The sequence below is a fragment of the Lutzomyia longipalpis genome, chromosome 3 (assembly GCF_024334085.1).
Source record: "Lutzomyia longipalpis isolate SR_M1_2022 chromosome 3, ASM2433408v1".
Taxonomy (NCBI): Eukaryota; Metazoa; Arthropoda; class Insecta; order Diptera; family Psychodidae; genus Lutzomyia; species Lutzomyia longipalpis.
In genome coordinates, this window is record NC_074709.1 from 13854167 (window position 1) to 13875794 (window position 21628).

The 21628-nt window shown below is 35.9% G+C and overlaps 2 protein-coding genes across 5 annotated transcripts in view; one reads left to right on the forward strand and one right to left on the reverse strand.

The window, feature by feature from the left end:
• The window catches only part of LOC129793215 (protein rhomboid), a 57668-nt gene extending 44037 nt beyond the window's left edge, over nt 1-13631 (reverse strand). The window contains exons 1-2 of one of the 4 annotated variants that reach the window (XM_055833035.1): nt 12894-13471; nt 12168-12604 (exon numbers count right to left, since the gene is read on the reverse strand). The gene's annotated coding sequence lies outside the window, so the exon portion shown is untranslated. Of the gene's footprint in view, nt 1-12167 lie in introns of all 4 variants that reach the window. The other 3 variants (XM_055833034.1, XM_055833036.1, XM_055833038.1) reach the window with 3 other exon arrangements.
• The window catches only part of LOC129793173 (uncharacterized), a 1136769-nt gene that overhangs the window by 749378 nt on the left and 365763 nt on the right, over nt 1-21628 (forward strand). The gene's annotated exons all lie outside the window — the stretch shown is intronic.

Sequence of the window (21628 nt, forward strand, 5' to 3'; positions counted from 1 at the left end):
TTTCAAAAATATCCGCAAGAGGCGCTAAAATCAAAAACAAAAATTGCATAACTTTAAGGGGCTATATCTCCGAATTGCCATCATCGATTTCCTTTAAATTTTGATATGTTGTAGCCTGACTCAATATCTTTCATCAGTCCGAAAATGAAGAAATTCTATGTCGCCGTTTAGAAGATATAGCCATTTGAAAAATTCTTACATTTGAAAAGTTCTAAGAGCCATATCTCTTGAACCGCTTGTCCGATTTTGCTCAATTTGGTATCAAATTAAAGGTTTTGCAATTATCTACAACTTTCTAGAACATCAGAAACCTCTAAAGCCATTCCTTGAGGACGAAAAATGCGAAAAACTCTTTTTGTGAAACAAAAATCCGCCATTTTGTGTTCTAGAGGTGACCTTGAAAATCATTGAGATATATGTCAAATTATAGCTTATTTCAAGATCTTTCCAAAACTAGTCACGAAATTTCTGTAGGTTTTATAGAACTAGAGATATGTCTATTTTTATGCATCAAATTGCTGAATTTCACAAAAAAATTCAACTTTGCCTAATAGTTACTGCTCAAAAATCAATTTTAACGCATAAATAAACTTTTCCACGTTGTGGGACACCAACTCTTATAACTGGACGCGTTATGATTGACTTTCTTTTGAGCCCAAAAAAAGCCGCTTCTTCAACGTATAGATAGAAAACATTTTATTAAACTACAACGAAAGAAAAAAATTGTAGCACGTGATCGTAAAAATAAATCATAAACAACTATATTTGATTATAGAGTGGAATTTTTTCCATAAAACAAAAAGAAAAAACGATCTCTCTGTGGCAGCATGTTTGGAAGTTGAGCATTTAATTAATCACACGAGAGACGAAATTAATGATAAAAAGATGAAAATGAGTGGTGGCACAAAGGACAAGTTGCCGAATGCTGCCACATGAGAACTTCTTGCCCAATTGGAATTGCCATGGCTCCGGGATGGGAGAGAGATGGTTTCTTGAGAAGAAGAAAAAGACGATGAAAGTTTTTTTTTGGGAAGACAACCGCACACACAGAATAATAACCAAAGTTCCAGTCACAACAGTTGAAAAACCGTCGAGACATCAGCGCCCACGCAGTGAGGAGATTCTCATTCGGAATCCCACTTTGTGGTTTCTTGGGCTTTTCTTTTATTGGACTCTCTGTGGAACCGACTCAGTGTGCACATCACTGTATTATATAGTTTATAATAATCAAATAAATTGAGGCACCACACACAAAAGACGAGATATCGAATGAGATAAAAAGGAGTCACCTTTTTTTCCTTTCTCTCTCTCTCTCAGAGATCTTATACCTCCACCAAGACATAACTAAAAGGTAGAACCTCCTCAAAGTAACATCATGATTCACTTAAATCCCGATAAATGATTGCTGGTAATTTAGGGATGGCTATGAAAAGATTTCTTTTGTAGGCACATAGAAGAGAGACCCAATTCTTTAGTATATGAGTGGGTTCCACACCATATAATACATAGGAGGTACCTATACATTTAGATTTTGATTAGGAAATGGAAAAACGCCACACACTTGGTGCCCCACATTAAATGATTGGTTAATCAAGAATTATTGAGAACCTTCCCACGACCTCACACGGTGCTGCACCACGAGCACCGCTCTTCTATAGGTGACACAAACCGATTCTGGGCAGAAAATGTGAATTGTCACTGATCCATGGGTGAATTGCAAAGTGGTCTGATGAGGTGGGGGGGGGGAAGGGGCAAACCCCGAAGATCAAATAGATCCGGCCGGTGGGAATGATTACAAGGCACACAAGAATGGAAAATTGATCGATTCAATTCAATTTGATTCGTTACGGTTACCGCAAATATACATATAGGTAGCACCGCGCCAAGATCAATGTATAAGGACCAATTCTCCAATGTTAACTTTATTGTTGCAACAAAGTCTTTCTTTTTAAAAATTTTTCATACATAACCAACATATTGTTCCACTCTCCCACCCTCCAACATCATCGTACAACAGTGCTCTGTGCTACCAGATGATCGTGCAGCCCACCCCCCCCCCGTCATTGCCAGTCTTTGGCTACGTATACCACACATTAATCCCCGCGAGACGACTCCACGGAGTGCCCTGTGATTTATCCCAAACACACACAATAGCGCCTCGATCGCGATCAAAGGCGTGAAATGGATCAATTGCTGAGTGATCTTCATGTGTGATCACCGCGGTGGCTCCCATGGCTTTAACTGTGCTGTTGTACATACCACACACAATCTTGCACATCACCGTCATCTTTCTCGCCTTGCAATTGAATAAAAGAGGGAATTATAGCGACAATTTGGCCTTTAAATTTATGTGAAAAAAATCTTTTTTTTTCAATTGTTTGCAAAGAACTTTATAGAAAAAAATGTTTATACTTTTGCTCAAGATTAAATTAGAAATGAAATATTTGAGGAAATTTTAATTTTCTTTTTTTTTTAATTACACTTATTTCCTATTTATCCATCAAACTAATATCTTCCATGCCCCGTTATTAACTTCTATAGTTTCCCAATAATTTTTTTTAAAGAAAAAAAGTGCACCTAGGGAGGTAAAAGAAGTTGAAAAGGAGAGAAGCATGAAAAAAGTTATGTTGTAGTAAAAAGTGGCATCGGAAGAGGGAGGAAATACCAAAATGGTGTGAGCGAGATGGAGATAATTTATTTATTATTGTGTACGCAGCGAGGAGAAAAAAAGCGTGAGAATAAGCGCAAGTGACCACAACTTAGCGTCCCACAGTCTCTTTTCAACCTCACACGCCGTCCTCCCTGCGCGCCGGAATACCTCATACCCCGTTGCGGCTCAACAATCAACCACCTCACACACAGGAGGCAATTGTCGGCCGTCCAATATTGAAATTATTTATTGGTAACTTCTTTAACGTTAAATTATTTCACACATCAAACACTCCGAGGTGGGGAAAATTGTTTAAAAGTGGTAAAGAAGAATGGCAACCGTGTCGAAACTCAACTGATTGAACGATGGCGCACAGTGGAGTTAAAGTGGCTACCCGAAAACAAAGCCAAATACAACTGGATGTAGTGATGAGAAGAAACCATGCGCAAAGAGACACATTGAGTTTGTGAGAAAGACATCGTCGGCATAAGATGAAGTTGATGAACCAAAAACGTCTTGCCGGTAAATATTTAGTAGTTACATATATAGCATCTGGTTGGATCTAATAAGCTTGTGTTGACACTTCTGTCAACTTCTCAAGTGTTAGCTGCGAATCTTGTTGATTGTTGATGTGCTATTTTGCGAAAAACAAACAAACCATAATTGAATGAAAAATCAAAGATATTTTTTTTTAAAACGGTCGAATTTGAATTTGACAGTAGTTTAAATTATCTGTCAAACTTTATAATTGTCAAAGGATGAACTTCTGTCAAAAAAATCGGTCAAAAAAACAAATTTTAAGGAAATCTGGAAGAATCCTTTATAAAAATTTAAATTCATTAAAATAAAAAACGGATGAGTTTGAATTTGACAGTAGTTTAAACTATCTGTCAAACTACATAACTATCAAAAGATTAAATAAATATGATAAGCTTATGTCAAAAAATCGGTCAAAAAAAGATTTTTAAGGAAATCAGGAAGAATCCTATTTAAAAATTAATATTCATTAAAATAAAAAACGGGTGAGTTTGAATTTGACAGTAGTATAAACTATCTGTCAAACTATATAATTGTCAAATGATTAAATATGATGAACTTCTGTCGAAAAAAAATCGGTAAAAAAATTTTTAAGGAAATCAAGAAGAATCCTTTTTAAAAATTAAAATATGTAAAAAAAAATAGTAAGTATCAAACACTTAGGTGGTTTCAAGCAACTTAACTGTCAATTTCATACACGTCAATGTCAAAATTATATGATAAACCATATACATTCTCCAGTTCCTTAAAACAATTTAGATTATTCAGATATTTCAAAACCACAAGAAAAATCTCTCACATTAAAGTAGATCTTAGCCTGAGATTTGGCATGTAAATAAAAGAAGAAAAAAATCCATCATTCAATATGAATTAATATAAATGAGAATATTTTAATGTAATATGATGGATTTTCGACTGGCTATACAGCTAAAAAATCACGAATTAATTGACTCCACACTATTACAGCACCACACAAACTTGCGATCTCTTTGATCTCCATAACCCCGCGCATTTTATACACCATTAAATGGGATGATGGGAAATCTACCCGCGGAGTGTTGCTCTTTATCCCCTTCTTGGGTAAAAATTATATCGTTATCTGCGGGTAATTGCAATTCAATACTGCATGCCGCGTTAGTATTGCCCTCTCAAATGTTAAAATTCTCGCGAACAAATTGAACAGAAAAAAAAGGTAAAATTGGTTTGAAAATTTTGATTAACAGACTTCTTGTATATACAAACGCGTGCACATGACAAACAAACAAAACTCCCATGGGAAAGTCTCTCTTCTCAGTCGGTGAGCAACAAATTGAAATTAGGCTCATAAACACATGGAAATTATTACCACTTCTTGCGTGGATCAATGCATTGTCCGAAATACTTCTTTCTTATTTAGCTGTTTTTATTTTTTTCAAGTACATTACGCGATGAGAATTATCATTAAAATTTGGTTATGTAAAACATTACTTTTTTTTATAATTTAGTAAAAATTCGAGATCTTTTTCCGCCTACACAGAAGTTGAATATGTTGAATTATGGTGCAAATTTTGTTGTTGTGAAAACTAAATCTATTGTTTTACTGCAAAATATTTTTTATAAAAAAAATTATAAAAATTTCGATTTATTAAAATTCATTTTATCCCCGCTAGAATTTTTAAAAAAAATGAGACAATACCATGGAGGTCTCACAAATACCATGGTGTGTTATATGTATGAATATATAATAAAAAACAACAAGGATAAAAAAGAGAGATCCACATTTGAAATAATTGGCGCACAGGCGAGATGTGCAATAAAAGCACAAAATAAACACACAGTGCGGTTCTGTGTATGGAAAGTGGAAGGAATAACAATTAAAAAAAATAAATAAGTGTAGATCGAAGAATTGGTTTGAAATAAAAAAAAGAAAACTAAAAAAAAAATTGAAAAGAGAAAAAAAGCAAAATGTCCCAAGGAAGAAAAAATAAAGAAATTGGAGTCGCGAGTCCGCCAGCACAATGTCTTGGCGCTGCGATGGAATGTGGCGTGGGAACAGTGAAACAGAAGAGACAAAAAGAAAAGGTAACCAAATGGACCATCGATTGTAGCACCTTTGGTGGCATTTTCATTCTCTCCTCTCCTTTTACATCCCACATTTCTTCCCTGTGTCTGGGTTCGCGGCTTCCCAGCATCCACACACATATATGTATGTATGTACCTTCCTTCTCCCCAATATAAGGAAGGAGACCACTTACACTGCTGTGAGTGAGTATGAAGGCAAAATGAAGAGGATGCTTTTTTTCTTGATCTTTTGTCGCATTTAAAACCCATAAATTCCCACTTCTATGGGCACGATCACATCATTCCTTCCCGCTGCCACGGTTAAACAGCCCAAAAGTGACAATAATAACTTTTTAAACAAATTTATACCCCACTATTTCCAACACTTTAATTGACAATCACCTCACCACGGCATAGCTGCATCCTCATCTATTGTATGCGCTCAACATGAAAATTGATTCACTTTAATTCACGCTAAAATATAGGTTTACACACACCGGCGACTTTACTATCAAAGAATACTCCGCAAAGATAATTGAGTCATTTTCCTTCTCTCAATAAAATTTATAACAATTTATACATAATATAAATACCAACCAATCTCTCTTTCCCTCTCTCTCTCCCGGGGGGCACTAAATAAAATCCCCAGTAAGATCATCAAAGGCATGGCACTATGTATTATACATAACAAAAACAGGTTACACGCTCTCATGAGATTATCCACATTTCTTACAATAAAATAAGTTAATTTACTAATATTCGGAGACACCAATTTTCCCAACATTATAAATACTTTCGCTCTGTATTGAATCTTATCGTTGGAAATAAATCTGATTATGAGGAAATAAAAGACTTCATGCTTCTCATCAAGCTCCCTGCTAAGAGGTCTGGGAGATAGTTTCTTTTTTAATGTAGTCCCATTGAATGCAGATTTGTCAAATTAATTAGAGTTTTGAATTAATTGAAGCTTGCGGAAATTTTTGCTTATGTACAGAAAGAAATAACACTGATAGGAATATTATTATTATTACCAAATTACTACACAATTCTCAGTATTGAACATATTACCATCAAATTACCAACCTCACCAACCCACAACGTTTAATCTCTTTTCCTTTACTTTCTCAAAATAAAATATTCAATTTGGATAAAATTTTCAACAATTAATTACAATTTCCTCAACATTTCTACCATTTGATTGCTTTCCAACATATATAGATTTGTACCAGTGCTGTGTACCATAAGCGTGAGATTACAAGGTGTTTTTGAATGCAAGGCGCGCGAAAGGAATTACATTATAGAGTGGAATAAATAAATCAGATGTACTCCATTAAGTATATGTGGTTGGTATTGCTATAAAATATATTTTATATAATCAATAAAATGAAACTTTTTCTCGCGCCATGGCATACAAAATCCGCATGGTATGGGCTTATTTGTAGGTAAACGAGCTGCTTAGCAAGAGTAATTGTTAGACAAAAATGAGTTCCTTGTTTGATGAAAGGCACACAATAGGGCATGAAATGTATTTAACCCATGTTAAATGGGAAATGTTGGGGATAATTGGTTAAAATCTGCACAACATGCAGTTGCTATTTGGATATTTTACGGCGAGATTTTTTTTCGGGGGTTTTCCGTTGAATTTGAGGAAGAAGAGAGGGTGAGAGAATGAGAGGAGATGGTAATTAGATGCAGAGGATTCAGGTAGGTGAATAGATACATATAGTACCCACCTTTTTGGGATACCGACGTGTGGACAAACAAAAAAATGTGGAAAAGGGAATTTGTAGGAGACACACAAGCACAGAGTGGTGGACAATGGTCAAGGTGAGGAAAAGAGTCTGGCAAAGAGAGGATGACTGATGAGGACTCACAATGGCTTGTACAAACGATGATGATGAAGAGGTATGGGCCTCTGAAGATTGGTTTTAGACCCATGGAATGTCATCGTTATCGGTTGCCCCAAAACTCTACATAATATAAAAATAAATAATATATTTTAAACTCATTTTGGAATTCCCACAAAATTTCCCAACAATCGAAAATTTTCCCATCTACAAGAGCTTGTATACGGTGTCTCCTCAACTAAAATTCACCTGAGTTTGTCGACACACCAAACATCAGTGTATACACACATAAATTGCTCTCTTCCAATATTATGTGCCCAACTGTGTGGTGAAGTTTTGGGAGGTAAAGTTAGAGTACACAGACCCCATTTTCACCTCTCACAGGTAATACACAAAAAGGCGCACTATATTGGAATTCATGTGAAACAATTCAAATTCACATGAGATTCGATACCCCACCGCACCTCTCATCCACAAAAAAAAACAAAACCATTCTCTTCATGGTGGAGTCACCGCAATCACCCCGCATACCGTGGCATACCAATATTTGTCCAAGATTAAGACGTTTACCCAACTCAACGCGCAATCGAAAGTCATTAATAAGTACTATAAATAAATGTCTTTCACATCCACAAATGGCAGTGAGAGGGAAAGAGGTGAAGCAGAAACAAAAAATAGAAGAAGATAATTTTGAGATAAAAGAAGAATTTTTGGATGGCTCTATTAATTGGCGAAGAAAGCCCCCCACCCCACTACCAAATATAAATGAAATTCTCATCAAATATTGACACCACGAACGATAATCTCAATGTGAGGCAAATTGGCAATTTCTCTCCTCGCGCGCACCTTCTTCTCACACACACGGGATTCACCTCCATGGGTGATTTTGCACGCGGTGTGAATGGGCTTGTTGTCGTATGACTCATTCTCTTGGGTTGCATTGAATTTGATGACGTGAAGGCGCACTGATGATGCCCACACATTTCCCTTTTGCACATCGATGAGACAACCATCACACCTCATTCATCCGGAACTTCCCACTGTTGCACCACAATCAAACCCACAGAGCTCAACATCCGTATGCAACATCCTCCATATTCCCGCACATAGATATCCTGCGCAACATCCTAGAACAACCACAGACAGTACCCCATAACTAGCCTTCAACATACAATTCCGGAACTCTCTACATATGGTTTTCTCTCCTCCTCATACATATTGCAATTTTCCCATGGCATCGAAAGTGCGTCTAGTCGGGCACACCTTTGCATTGAATTTACGTAATCGCCCCATGTCGTTGTCTTTTGCTGTCTCATACCGTCGTGGTATTTGGGTCTCTCTACTCCGTGACACTATCATAAACTGCCAATATAGCGCTGTGATTCAGAATGGCAAACAGGCGGTTTGGAAAACCTCTCACTCATCCCACTAAACACTCATTCATATCCGCCCAAAGGAGGAGGAAAACCACAATTAACTCACTGTTGACGTATTCCGGGAGCTATATTTGTGGTATAAACATACATATTTCGTTTGGGTTTTGAGTAAATACAATAGTAATAGTAATCCTTTTGAGGAAAATCCCCACAAGAGTGACCAATTTGTCAAATATGACTGACAATGATTGAGAAATTACTCATTTATGCACTTGAAAGTGCATATGCAAATGCTGGGCACACATAAACATTTTTAGTGTGAAATAGAGGCGCTTAGTAGGTATCAAAACTATTCAAAATATTGTACAGAATCTCAATCAAATTACATATTTGCATTTGATTGAATTGTCCACCCGCAGGCATACAATTGGTGGCAGCGGTGGGATACGATAGTCAAAAGGGTGAGAGTGGGAATCATATTACAAAGATTTATCAATGAAAATGAATTTTTTTTTGCCACAGACAACACGTCATTTACACACATTCCATTCATGTGAAGAGCGGGTCAATGAAGTGGTCACCGATGCAGATACTTCGGAAAAAAAACGATAGAGGTGAATGGGATACAGCGGGTGGGAGATATGTGTACATACATGACAAAAAAAAATTGTCCGGAAGTTGCTTTGTCTGGCTGTGCTGGAATAGTGGAAAAGTTTTCTTTTTATTCCTGCACAGACACATTTCACAATACATCCGGCAGATGCCATAAGATCTCTCTCCACTTTCATTCTAATTCGGATAGATATGCTCTGCAGAGAAAAAAATTTGCACGAACATTGCATAAGAGAGCATTGAATAGAGATGGATTTGTGATTTGAATTTAAATGAATTTTTTTGTACTAAAAGTTATATTTTTAGAAATAGCTATATTTAGAATGTTTAATAGAAAAAAATTATGTATGTAATGGTTAAGCACTAATGGTTAAGCACTGACTATGTGGTGACATGTTAAGATTGAAATACGCGGATACGATCGAATCAAATTGGAGCAAACTTGAATAAATTTATAAATTAGATAGACGGATTAATTGTTTGAACGCCACGGTCTTTAATATTTTTTAATACATTAATAACATTTTGAGTTTCGCACCATCCAGATAATCCAGTATTATGTGTAGTAAGGGTGACTAAATTGTGACGTAAATAAAAGTTTCCAAAGAGCTTTTAGAGATTTATTGATTGATCTGATTTACAGGTAACAAAATTTATTCATTAAACATTTAAAACATTGAAAGATTTTGACAAAATTATATAATATCATTTGATGTATTAAAAATAAATTAATTAACGTTGGTACTTAAAGTCTTTTATTTTTGTAATCATTACTTACTGAAATTCAACAACCTGATATATTTCCCAGGCAGAGAGTGAAAAGATGAATATTCAATTCAAATTATAAATTAATTTAAAATGGAGGCACCTGGTATTAAATATCAATCACCTTTTCCATATATAAATTAAGTTAATAATTGCAATTAAAATACCTGAAATTATCAGATGCCTCTATTAATTAAATTGGAATCATAAATCTAACCATAAAATTATGATTATTGATTGCACTGGAGGCGCCTGGTTATACCAATTTCCATTTTTTTAACATTATAAAAGAAACTAAAACAATAAGAAATAGATCAAACCAGGCGACTCCATTGCACCATAAAATAAACAGAGATTACAAACTCCGTAGCCATCTCTTACAGGGTTTCCCCACGTGATACCGTCTCAATTTCCGTATGGCGGTGTGTCTTGACTTTTTTTTGCTTCAACTTCTTCTCCGTGATGAGAAGAAAGCCCAGAGGAGGTGTTGAAAAAAAATCTACGACGTCTGAGCGTGTGTATATATCGCATATTGACGGATCTTGGGCATTGAAAGAGAAGGTGGAGAAGGTGGACCAGCAGACAACAGCTGTGTTGGCCACACTCTCGCAGTCACTTGACCACAGACAAATTGCTGCGAGTGAGAGCGCAAGTGAGATAATAAAGTGCGGGAAGCTTAGGAGAGATGTGTGGTGTGGAGCACAAAAAAAAACGCGACCCAGAGTAGCTTTATGAATGAATCTCTCGAGACGTTGGAGATAAGCCCACAGTGAAGATGCTAATTGGGTGGGAATAGGAGGCAAAACAACACACATAACACACCAATACTCTCCTCCATTTACCAAAACGCATGACATTCGTGAAATCCTCACTACGTCACCGCACAACTATTCAAAGTAAGAGATTGCAATTAATTGTGAAATTACAAGCAATGAATGATGAATCATAAAATACGTGGGGAAAGTAGTGCAGAGATGCTTCCATCATCAATCAGTTTGTGCAATGTGCATTCTTTTGTGGTATATCATGCAAGTTTTTGAGGTAATCATTGAATGCTTTCATAAGAATCATCATCATCATCTACCTGGAAGAAGTAAGGGAAACTTTTATATTAATTTTTTTACTTAACTATCTGTTTTAAATATTTTATTGGAGCATTAAGGAATTCATTGATAAAAAACAAATTAAATAGATTTATTAATTAGATATTCAATTCATTCAAATAAAATGTAGAAAATTGCATCAATTAAATGGAATTTCAATTAATAATTGATTCATTCAAATATGTTATCAATTAATTATTTGCAAATTTGATTGATAAATCAGTCAATTCAATCCCAAACATCAAATTCATATCAAACTAAATAATTCAAACATGAAGCATAAATTCCGACGGAACTTTGTGTTTTCAATGTTCTAATAACCCTGATTTTATTCCAAAAATCTAAAAATTCTTGTTTAGAATTCTTAATTCTGATTCACGTTCCTTGGTAGAAATATTTAATTCTTTTATGATTTATTTCCTTAAAACTAAATCTTTTATATATTCGAAAATTTCCTTTTGATCAGAAAAACATTTCTTTAGTGAGAAAAAACATTCTTTTGGACAGAAAAATATTCTTCAGCTCATAAAAACATTTTCTTTATCAAAAAATTGCTTTTTTTACCAGATTTATTTCTTTTGACCAATAAACATTTTTTTGGTCAGAAAAAAAAATTCTTTTGGTCATAAGTTCATCCTGTTGATGAGAAAATCCTTCCAATAGATATCTTATATGGATTAAGATAGATAAAAAGCACCTAAAACGTCAATATATAACAATAAGGAGATTAACCTTTCAAAACCTCAAGCTGGTTGCTTAAGGGTTAACAACACTAAATTTATCTACTGAGAGGAAAAAAAGCTAAATGTAGGTAATAATTTCCCATAAACTTTGAGCTAATACCACATTATTTCCTTCTTGACACCTCTGGATGTGATGATCGCTTTTCTTGGAGGCGCACTCCATTAAAACGGATCACGTGTCAACAACCGGTTAATTGGATAGTGTGAGAGATTACGTAATTTAATTTATTATTAACAAACTCTCGACGTTTTATTATTGGATGTGCTTTTGAGATGCTGTATAGAGATCCCCAATCATGGGTAAAGATCGAACATGGAGATTTTGTCACATGCGCCAAAACATAAAGACTATATGTTGGAGGGGGTGGACATTTTTGGCGAAAACGAGTAAAAATTCACCCACGCACGCCTTAAAGTCTTTTTTTTTCAACTTCTTCTGGGTTAAACACCTCGAGATTCTTTCTTATTCTCTAGAGAAATGGAAAAATACTCACCAACTGACAATACTGAAAATTTCCGTACGGGAGGGCAGGTCTCCTAAGTGGTGAAAAGTCCTCCAGAAGAATCAATCATCGCGTTTGGAAATTTATTCACCCACCTCGGAAGAAGAATGTTCTTCACTGTTATTATTTCACTTTTAATGTATCTTTTATGCAAAAGTACGATGAGGAGAAATGTGGGGGTCTTTAGGAAGAAGAAAAAATTGCGTGACACCGTCCAATTTAGTCCCTCGTCGTTCTCAATAATCCAAATATTTCTCCAACTTCCACCATTAATTCACCAAACTACTGAATTTTCATTATTGGACTTTTGGGCTTCATACACTTTGGCCGTGTCAATTTACTTTTCTTTTGCCGGTTCTTGAGGGATGTGGAAAGCTATAGCACCAACTTTCTCACAATGACCAAGTTCCTTAAACTTTGTTTTGTCCCTTTAAATGGAAAAAATCCTTCGGTTTAGTGAAGAAATTGCATCACCTTCATGACAGTTGAAAGGACGCTATTATCAAGGATAAAACTGCAATTTTCACGAATTTTCCACTTCTAATCCTCGTCGGCACACAATCTCTCGTACTGGTCAGCAATCAATAGAACCTTACAAACTGTAGGCACGCAATTAAATGCAAAAGAAAAACATTCATTTAGCTCCAATCACAACCAGCCAACTTTAAAATGTCCATTACAGTTTGAAAATCAATTTGAAACTTTAGATCTTCTAACCTCAAAAAAGTTTATGGGGAATTTTTGATTAATTTTCCTCTTGTATTAATCACAAAACGCCGTCACTCTATTTCTCCAAGAAGCCGTGAAGAAATTCCCCCAGCAATGAAAAAGCCAGAAAGTCGCTATTTGGAGAAATAAATCCGCGTGCAATACCGAATTAGAGAGCTATTTACTTGCTTCGTTTTTTTTTCAAGAGAAAACAGCCACACACTCGAAAAACTTTTTCTTTAATTAAATCGCATTGCGATTTAATCTCGAGGATTAACGTTTTGTCTCTCAGTACCGCTAATGGGTGATTTCTGCCACAAATCTAGGGGCAAAGAAAAAGGTATTTTCGCTCTGAACAATCCTATCAAAAAATCTATTGCAGAAATGTTTCTTCAAGTCCAATTCGTTTCGGTTAGAGTAGAAAAAAATAAACTGAATCACTTTTTGCAGGCAATGTCACTTCAGGTGCGACGATGGAATGAGAATAATTTACTTAATATGTACGATCGATCGGCCCGAGACTTGTGGAAATTCACGCAGTGCACATCCACTCACTCTAACATCCAACACAGAACTAACTGCCTTGGCGCTTGCAGACTTTTGCTTCGCCACCAACTTCCACCGAAAAATTCTCTCGCATACATACACGGCGCAAATGCTTCCGTTTCACCGGTCTCGGGGAGCGCGAGAGAGCGGGCTCTCTTGGGTGTTGATGCACAACACATAGAATGAGAGAGAAATATCCAGCAGCTGTGAGTATCGGAGGAAGGCAGACAGCTGCTGGCGCTCTGCGAAGCACGTGGTCCGATTGAGAGAGACGGCCTAGGCATCACCTGTCTACTAGACCGAAAACAACACGAAGGCACTGCCCGAATTACCACCGAAGACCTAATGCGGCGGCATATGCTTCATTGCAGCAAAAGAATGCAAGAAGTTGGTCGTTTGATAAGTTTCTACAAAATATTTTCTTTTAAAAAAATTATCAATTAAAAGGGCTGCTACCTGTGTGGAATCTAAGAATTTGTGAATTATACATTAAATCGACGTGCCCGAAGATTATGAACCATATTCCTATCTTTTAACACAGAAGTATGGTTCATAATCTTCGGAAGCCTCGAAATACTTTATCCATTTTATCAAAATCTGTCTAACCTTCTAATAAACACCTACTTTAACTACTTTAATTAACCCATTTGACACAATAGAAGATATTTTATTCGATTGCATATTTTTTTTCATTCGTTTTTGTGTTAACCTTTCAGTCAGACTCCACCCACATTATAACTTTTTCCAGTGTAAATCATTCCAAATCAGAAGAGTAAAGAAAATAAGTTATAGAGGTCATAGAGTGAAATGGCGATATGTACAAGTGAGAAAATTCTCATATGCCCAAGGAGCTTTCGGCGTTGCATGAATAAAAATCACAACATTCGCAAAGGGACAAAGGTAGGCTGAGGAAAATTATTTTGTGCTTGAAGTTCAAATTAATCAAACCTCGCCATTGAAAATTTTAATTACCCCACCAAGGGGACTTTTCCACGAATTTCCCACGCAAAATAGTCATGAAAATTCTTTCAAAGAAATTGTTTTATAAATTAGATTTTTCATTTATTCATTAGGCTTTGCGAGAGTTTTTTTTTAAGTAATTTGAAGAAGATAAAAATAAATTAAATTAACCCATCGTTGGACTGCAGCTCTCTTATTTACATGGAAATCAATCAGTAAACGAGGTAAATAAATATAACTCTTCCAGTACTAGAGGAATAATGTTTAAAAATTAACCGTTCTGCAACACTATCCCCAATTAGACAAATGTTTATTTAGTTGCAAGTACAAATCCAACTGATTGGCTACAAATGCAACAAATGTGCATTAATTTTTAAAGAAAACTCAATGCAATTCACTAGATTTTCTTTATTTTACAATGCATTTTTTGATGCAATTAGTTCCATAGAGATCTTGAGAAAAATTTATAACTAGAAAAGATTCTTTTGGGGACGTGGCTGGGTTAATTGGTTGCGGTGTGCCGATGCAACCAGCAACAGAAAGTGCCAGTAACTATATTTTGACAGTCTGTTTGATTTTTGAGATCTCCTCCCGCGCAGCTCGGGGGCCACAACGGTGGGGATGCACATGGGCTACCGTTGAGAGATGGCAAAGCATAATATACCGCCGGAGTTAAACTAATAGAAGTATAGAGAAATACACATAAACACTTTTTGGCTTTTTGAGAAAATGTAAATCTTTAAGCATTTTGTTGGAGATGCGCTGACGGAAATTTCGGGTAGAGAGAAAGACACTACAAAAGGCGGGAAATGGAAGGAAAAGTATTTACTTGAACACATCGGAGTAACAAGTTTGTTATTGGTAGCACTTCATAAAAGGGATACGCACCTCATTCTGTTTTCTTAGGTGCTTTGTATCTACATAAAATTAGTGAGACTTTCTCAATTTATATTTTTTTTACCAAAGAAAAATAATTTTAGAGGAATTATTGGACTTTTAATAAGATTTCTTTTGGAAATTAATTAGTTTCGAATTAGAATGCCAAATATATTAAATTGAAAGATATTAAAGGTTCTACTGAAAGAATAACCGATTTAGCTGGCAGAAAGGGCAGAATAATGAATTTTCCTTTAACAATAAGACACAATTAATTGGAATTTAATTGGCATTAACTCAAAAAAAAATTGTAAATTCATAAAGAATTTCTCAACAAAACTCTCAATGTCCATTGCTTGAAGCAACTATACATATTTAATGGATCTGACATAAAAAAAACATCCGAAATGCCTCAATTGTCGCGCGATAGAGCATTCTCCTGGAAAGAACCTTCCCAACTGTGGCAGCATAATTTGATTTTTTTTCAACACCGCCGAATTGACACGGTAATAGTCTCTTTCAGTGTGTGGTGACGGGAGTCAAAGAATCTCCCCGTCTGCGGGGCTATGTTCACGGTGAAATTACCCATAAACGAGCCATAGAGATGCGTTCTTTGATAGGCGAATCACGTTCATCAATTTACATGACTTCCGATGGGGCGACGCGGACAAATTTCCGCCGAGAGATTATATATTTTCACCTCCTCCCTCTATCCATTTTCTCTTTGGTCTGTATATAAATTTATTTCCAATATTGCGACACGGAATACGCGCAAAAGGAGGGTTTTTTAGCACCTGGATTTCTTTTGTGTGATTTATGCCACCTAATTTGCACACGTCCAGTTACTTTTGTTGCCCATTCAACCCACCAAAAAGAAATCATTTGCAGAAAAAAACGTCAAGGGGATGATTTACGATATTTGTGGTAATTTGAAATTAATTGACGATATTCTTTGCATATAACTTTCTTTTTATACTATATACAGATTAAAATTTATTGGATTAATTATTATTCTTTAAAGAGATGAAGAGATTGACTTCCTCCTTGGTCAAAAAGGTGCGCGAAATTGTATTTTTTGTTTTAAAGAGAGCAATTTTTTTTTTCATTTAATTAAAGAAGATGTGAAAATTTATAATTAAGAAATTATAATATATTCCTCAAAATTAATTAGTGAAATCTCTTAATCAATTGTAAAATGTTAAAAATTCACTTGCATATAATAAAATAATCTCACTCTAAATGAAGGAATTGGATTAAGCAATATTTCTTTTAATTTGCACCTTTATTTCTTCTTAACTGTTTCCTCTGCAAGCAAATCTTTCACCTTTTTCCTGTCGGAATTTGCACTACAGTGCGCAGCTCTGTATTACGAACAATTGACCCTTCAGAACTTACTTGAAGAAAAAATATCTCTAAAGGATATAAAGGATCTTGAGGGTAAATCTTTTACTTCTTGGTGGTTTAGCTAACTTTATACGAAAGGATATATTTATTTCCTTTTATCACTTTCATCGCTTTTTGTGGCACATTTTCTCATCCTTTCTCACTTCTTTTTCAAGGACCTACAGGTTGTGTTGATTTCAATCGCATCCCTTTTGGTTGTTGACGAAATATTTGGTAATAAATTCTACTTTTCACAATAAAATCATCCCCTTTCTGGCCCTCTAAACGGAAGAATTTATTTCTCTAGTGGTTAATTTTATGGCTTTTTCTCTTGCTTAAGGGACATGTTTTAATTTTTTTCGAATTTAAATCTCCACCATTATGCATCTCATGGGCAATCTTTTTCTGCGAATGCTCCATCCACAAGAAAAAAAGATTTAAGATTCTCACGGTGAATTTTAACATAGTTTCTTTTTCTTAATTCTTAACATCCAGAGTCTTCTCCAGACGAGTTGTTTTTTTTACTTAAAGAGATTCAGTGATGACGACGAAGAAGAGAGAAAGATTGTTGGACAATTTATCATTTTTTCCACAATTTGGTTGTTTTTTTTTCTTCGTTTAAAGAAAAATCTAAGAAATTTTTTTCTTTGAGGTTTATATTATTTAAAAAGAAAAAGAGTAAGACTAAATCCGTTATAGTCTAGATTTTAAATGTTTTTCGCATTGGCTTTGCAATATAATAATCTTGCGCGTTTAGCATGTGGTTGAAAGACAACCAATCTCACACTGGATGCGGAGATACGATGGGTTATGTCCGGAAGAAAGATTCAAGTCATTGAGCTGCTGATGAGCTGGTGGAGGAAAAACTTCGTGTGTGCGCAGACATTAATCAGACAATGGAAATTGTGTGAGAGTAATTTTAATGCGATCTTTGAGAAGAATTATGCGGCTCAGTGTACAAAAATTATGGATTATTTGTCCATTGTTTGCCTCACTCTCTGTGCCACAGAGATGGAGGGAAGAACGAAGAAAAAAATGTTAGAGAGCAATTTTGGACACAATTGACGCATTTTTTGCGTAATTCGCCTCGTTCATTCATTAAATCAATTAGTATAGTCTGGCAAATTGAACGAGTTCCCTTGTTGGGACTACGATTCATTCACAAAACATTTATCATGCAAGAATTTTTTTAAATTATTATACCTTATAGCCTTATAGTCATCTTTTGGTGCAATTTTTAGAGAATTTGATATTATATTTTTACTCCAATAAATTCTTTTTTAATTAAAAATTGAATTTTCTGAATATTTATTCGAAGAAAAACTATTTAGAAACTACTTAGCCCTATTTAACGTCACAAAATTTTGAAAATATTGCTAAGAAAGAAATAATGTGAAGAAAATATTTCCTCAGTCAGCATCCAGGCTCCTTTCGTAATTTTATACACAAAAAAAAGGAAAGATTACGCCACAAATTCGTCGAATTCATTGAAATTTTATAACTCTGCGTGTGTTTATAATAATTAAAATCTTTCTTTCTCTCTCTTTCCCTATTAGTTGGTATACCACAATCGTGGCATACCAAGTATTGTAATCGTCGGAAAAACCGACCATCTCAGATCGGGCTCAAACTTGGTATGAGCACGTTTTAGACATCCCACATTACGAAAGTGGTGGTGGAAAAATTTTGTTCCGGCCGGCCGGCCTGCCGGCCGGCCGGCCTCTGCGCCAAACTTTACCTTATAACTCGAGAACAGTAACAGATAGAAACTTCCGGTTTGAAGTTTTCTATAGAAATGTGGGTGTAAATTTTCATTTTTTCGCATTTTCAAAATCCAAGATGGCCGCCGTCCGCCATTTTGAACTACCGTTTACCACTTCCCTTATAGCTAGAGATCTGAAATTTTAGTATGTTGTAGAGCTCAGTGAGACGTTTTCATCAATAATTCATACTTGAAAATCGGTCAAGCGGTTTAGCAAATATGGCGGCCTAATGCAAAAAGTGTTTTTTCAATATATTTCAAGAACGGCTTGACCGATTTTGACCATCTTGGTATCAAATGAAAGGTATTGAAAAGCCCTACAACTGTTTAGAACATTTCAATTTTCAAAAACATCCGCAAGAGGCGCTAAAATCAAAAACAAAAATTGCCTAACTTTAAGGGGCAATATCTCCGAACATCTGTTATAGATTTCCTTTAAATTTTGATATGTTGTAGCCTGACTCAATATCTTTTATCAGTCCGAAAATGAAGAAATTCTATGTCGCCGTTTAGAAGATATATCCATTTGAAAAATTCTTGAATTTGAAAAGTTCTAAGAGCCATATCTCTTGAACCGCTTGTCCGATTTGACTCAACTTAGTATCAAATTAAAGGTTTTGCAATTATCTACGTCTTTCTAGAACATCAGAAACCTCTAGAACCATTCCTTGAGGACAAAAAGTGCAAAAAACTGTTTTGGTAGAACATAAATCCGCCATTTTGTGTTCTGGAGGTGACCTTGAAATGTATCAAAATATATGTCAGATTATAGCTTATTTCAATACCTTTCCATAACTAGTTAAGAAATTTCTGTAGGTCTAATAGAACTTAAGATATAAGCATTTTAATCTGTCAAATTGCTAAATTTTACAAAAAATCGACTTTGCCTACTAATATTACTCACAAATTAAATTACAACGCATAGACTGACCCATCCGCGTTGTGGTATACCAACTCTAATAACTGGACGCGTTATGATTGACTTAACTTCTTTGCCTCGTGACCTTCTCCGCGGATCCCTCTGTCTAGCGTGGAAATTATTTTCTTCGAAATTGTAAACAGGCCTCTGTGCGTGAAAATCCCGAGAAAAAGGGAAAACAGTTCTCATTTTACAAGAATTGAAACTTCAACCGCGGGCGCGAAAACTATCTTATATACGAGAGGAAGTTCCCTTTTCTTCTTTCACTTAAATTAATTGGATCACTGCAGCTCGCGTACTGTTTCATGTTTCACTCGTTAGGAAATCTATTTTTGAACTTAATTTCCAGCACTATGCCTCTAACTTCTTCACTTCTCATACAATTAAATTCTATTTACCGCGTATTTGATTCAATTTTTGCCGGCACTATTGAATTTTTTGGGTGAAATTTATTTGCAAAGGTGAAATGCCTTTCACCCAGATGGTTTTGCCACAATTTTTCTTCTTTTCTCTATATAGATTATTTTTGCATTTCACGGCTTTTAGGAGGCTGCAAAAATTATTTCAATTCTCAGCTTACAATGAAAGACTTTTTCTTCTTCTAAGAGCTGTTTTGCTTGTCAAGGTGAAGAAAGAAATGGATTAAATGTTGATTTAAATTAATTTTAATCGAGAAATGTAAAGTTTCTTTTTTTCTAGCTATTATGTATGATTTTTTCTCCAATTTTTTAGAGATAAAGTATTTTTTGGATTGACTTTCTATCAAGGGCACATCCCATTTTATTCAGAACAGATAAAGTTCATTCATCCTTTCATCCTTTCAGGACAGTTTCTTTAAAAATATCTAATATTTGGCACAAGTTAATCTCCTGCAATTTGCTGATTTCTCAGCTTTTCATTGCATTTTTTTTTAATTTTCAACCATATACACAAAGAAATCACCCTGTTGAGGCAATTAAGAAGAAAGTAAAATAGGGCGGCGTGATAGACCTAAAATAGGCTATATATCTACATAAAATTAAGCAGTTGATCCAGGACAGTTATGCGAAGGTATTCTGTGGAACTGAGGTTGCCAAATGAACAAAGGGCGTCAGCGCGCGAGAAAGGCCAAGAAAGACGTGGCGGAGGTGAAAGAGCGAGGCACCATTAAAATATGCTGAACCCTGCGAAGAAGCTTATACAGAGGAGTCACCGCCGCGAGATTGCACCTGTTCGTCTCTCTGGCTGTGTGGTACACAACCTAAGCACTCAAAATGCGGGAATATGCCTGGGAGAGGTGAATGTGTGAGTGGCAGACGCGATACGGTCGGCTGGCTTTCTCTTTCACTCCAACTCACCTGAGTTTCGGGCCACAGAAGTCGAAGAGGCAGTGCAGTTGGACTGCATTCCTCTGGCACTGGGGTGAGGAGCTGTGTGTTGCAAAGTGAGGTGACTTCAGGAGGCTCCGCGTGGTGGAGTACAAAAAATAAGCGGCCCCGCGTCTTGCCCTCTTTTATTACAAATGCGCGAAGGTACAAAAGAAGGCGCTCGCCGCATCCATTTCTTCCCAATTTTTGCTTCTCAATGCAGAAAAAAAAATAAAACGGGAAAAATTGCAAATTGGGGAAAATTCCCTCCTTGCCATTGGAATTCTATACGAAAGGACCCTTTGGAGAGGACTTATCAAGAGTGCTTAAAACGGAGCAATTTTTCATAATAACGTGCGGTTTGCCGCATAAAAATTCCACCTCACTGCCAAATGGTGGAGGCATTTTAAAACTTCCCATTGACGCATTTCGATGGCCTTTAAAAACATCTTTTTTTTTGTTAATGTGTTGTTGTACATTTCAGCCCACCACCTGCCCCCCTTTTGAGCCCCAAAGTCGCTCGTTCTTCTTTTTTTTTCACGCCACATCCAGCGAGTGAATAATGAGCATTCCACGCCACCAAAACCACGCGGATGAGCAGATGTATGGGCACACCGTGTACGAAAAATCCAAATACCGCGTCATCCAATACAATCGATTAACTCTAATCCGCAGATGGATTTATATTGGCGCGCGGATTGGGCCCTTCTGCTGCTTTTGCTTAGCCATGCGTATTACAATTCAATCTGCCCCAGCAGCAATCAAGGTGAAAATTCAAGCTGCAACGTGCATGGACTCCTTTCCCAACAATGAGCAATAAATTCGTGTAAAACCCTTTAAAAAAAAAGTATACCTACTGCGAAGCAAATAAAATGGAACAAAGTATTGAAGGTGATAATCAGAAAGTTTATCCTTTGCATACGGAGAAGAGATTTCTGGGCCCTCCCATTTA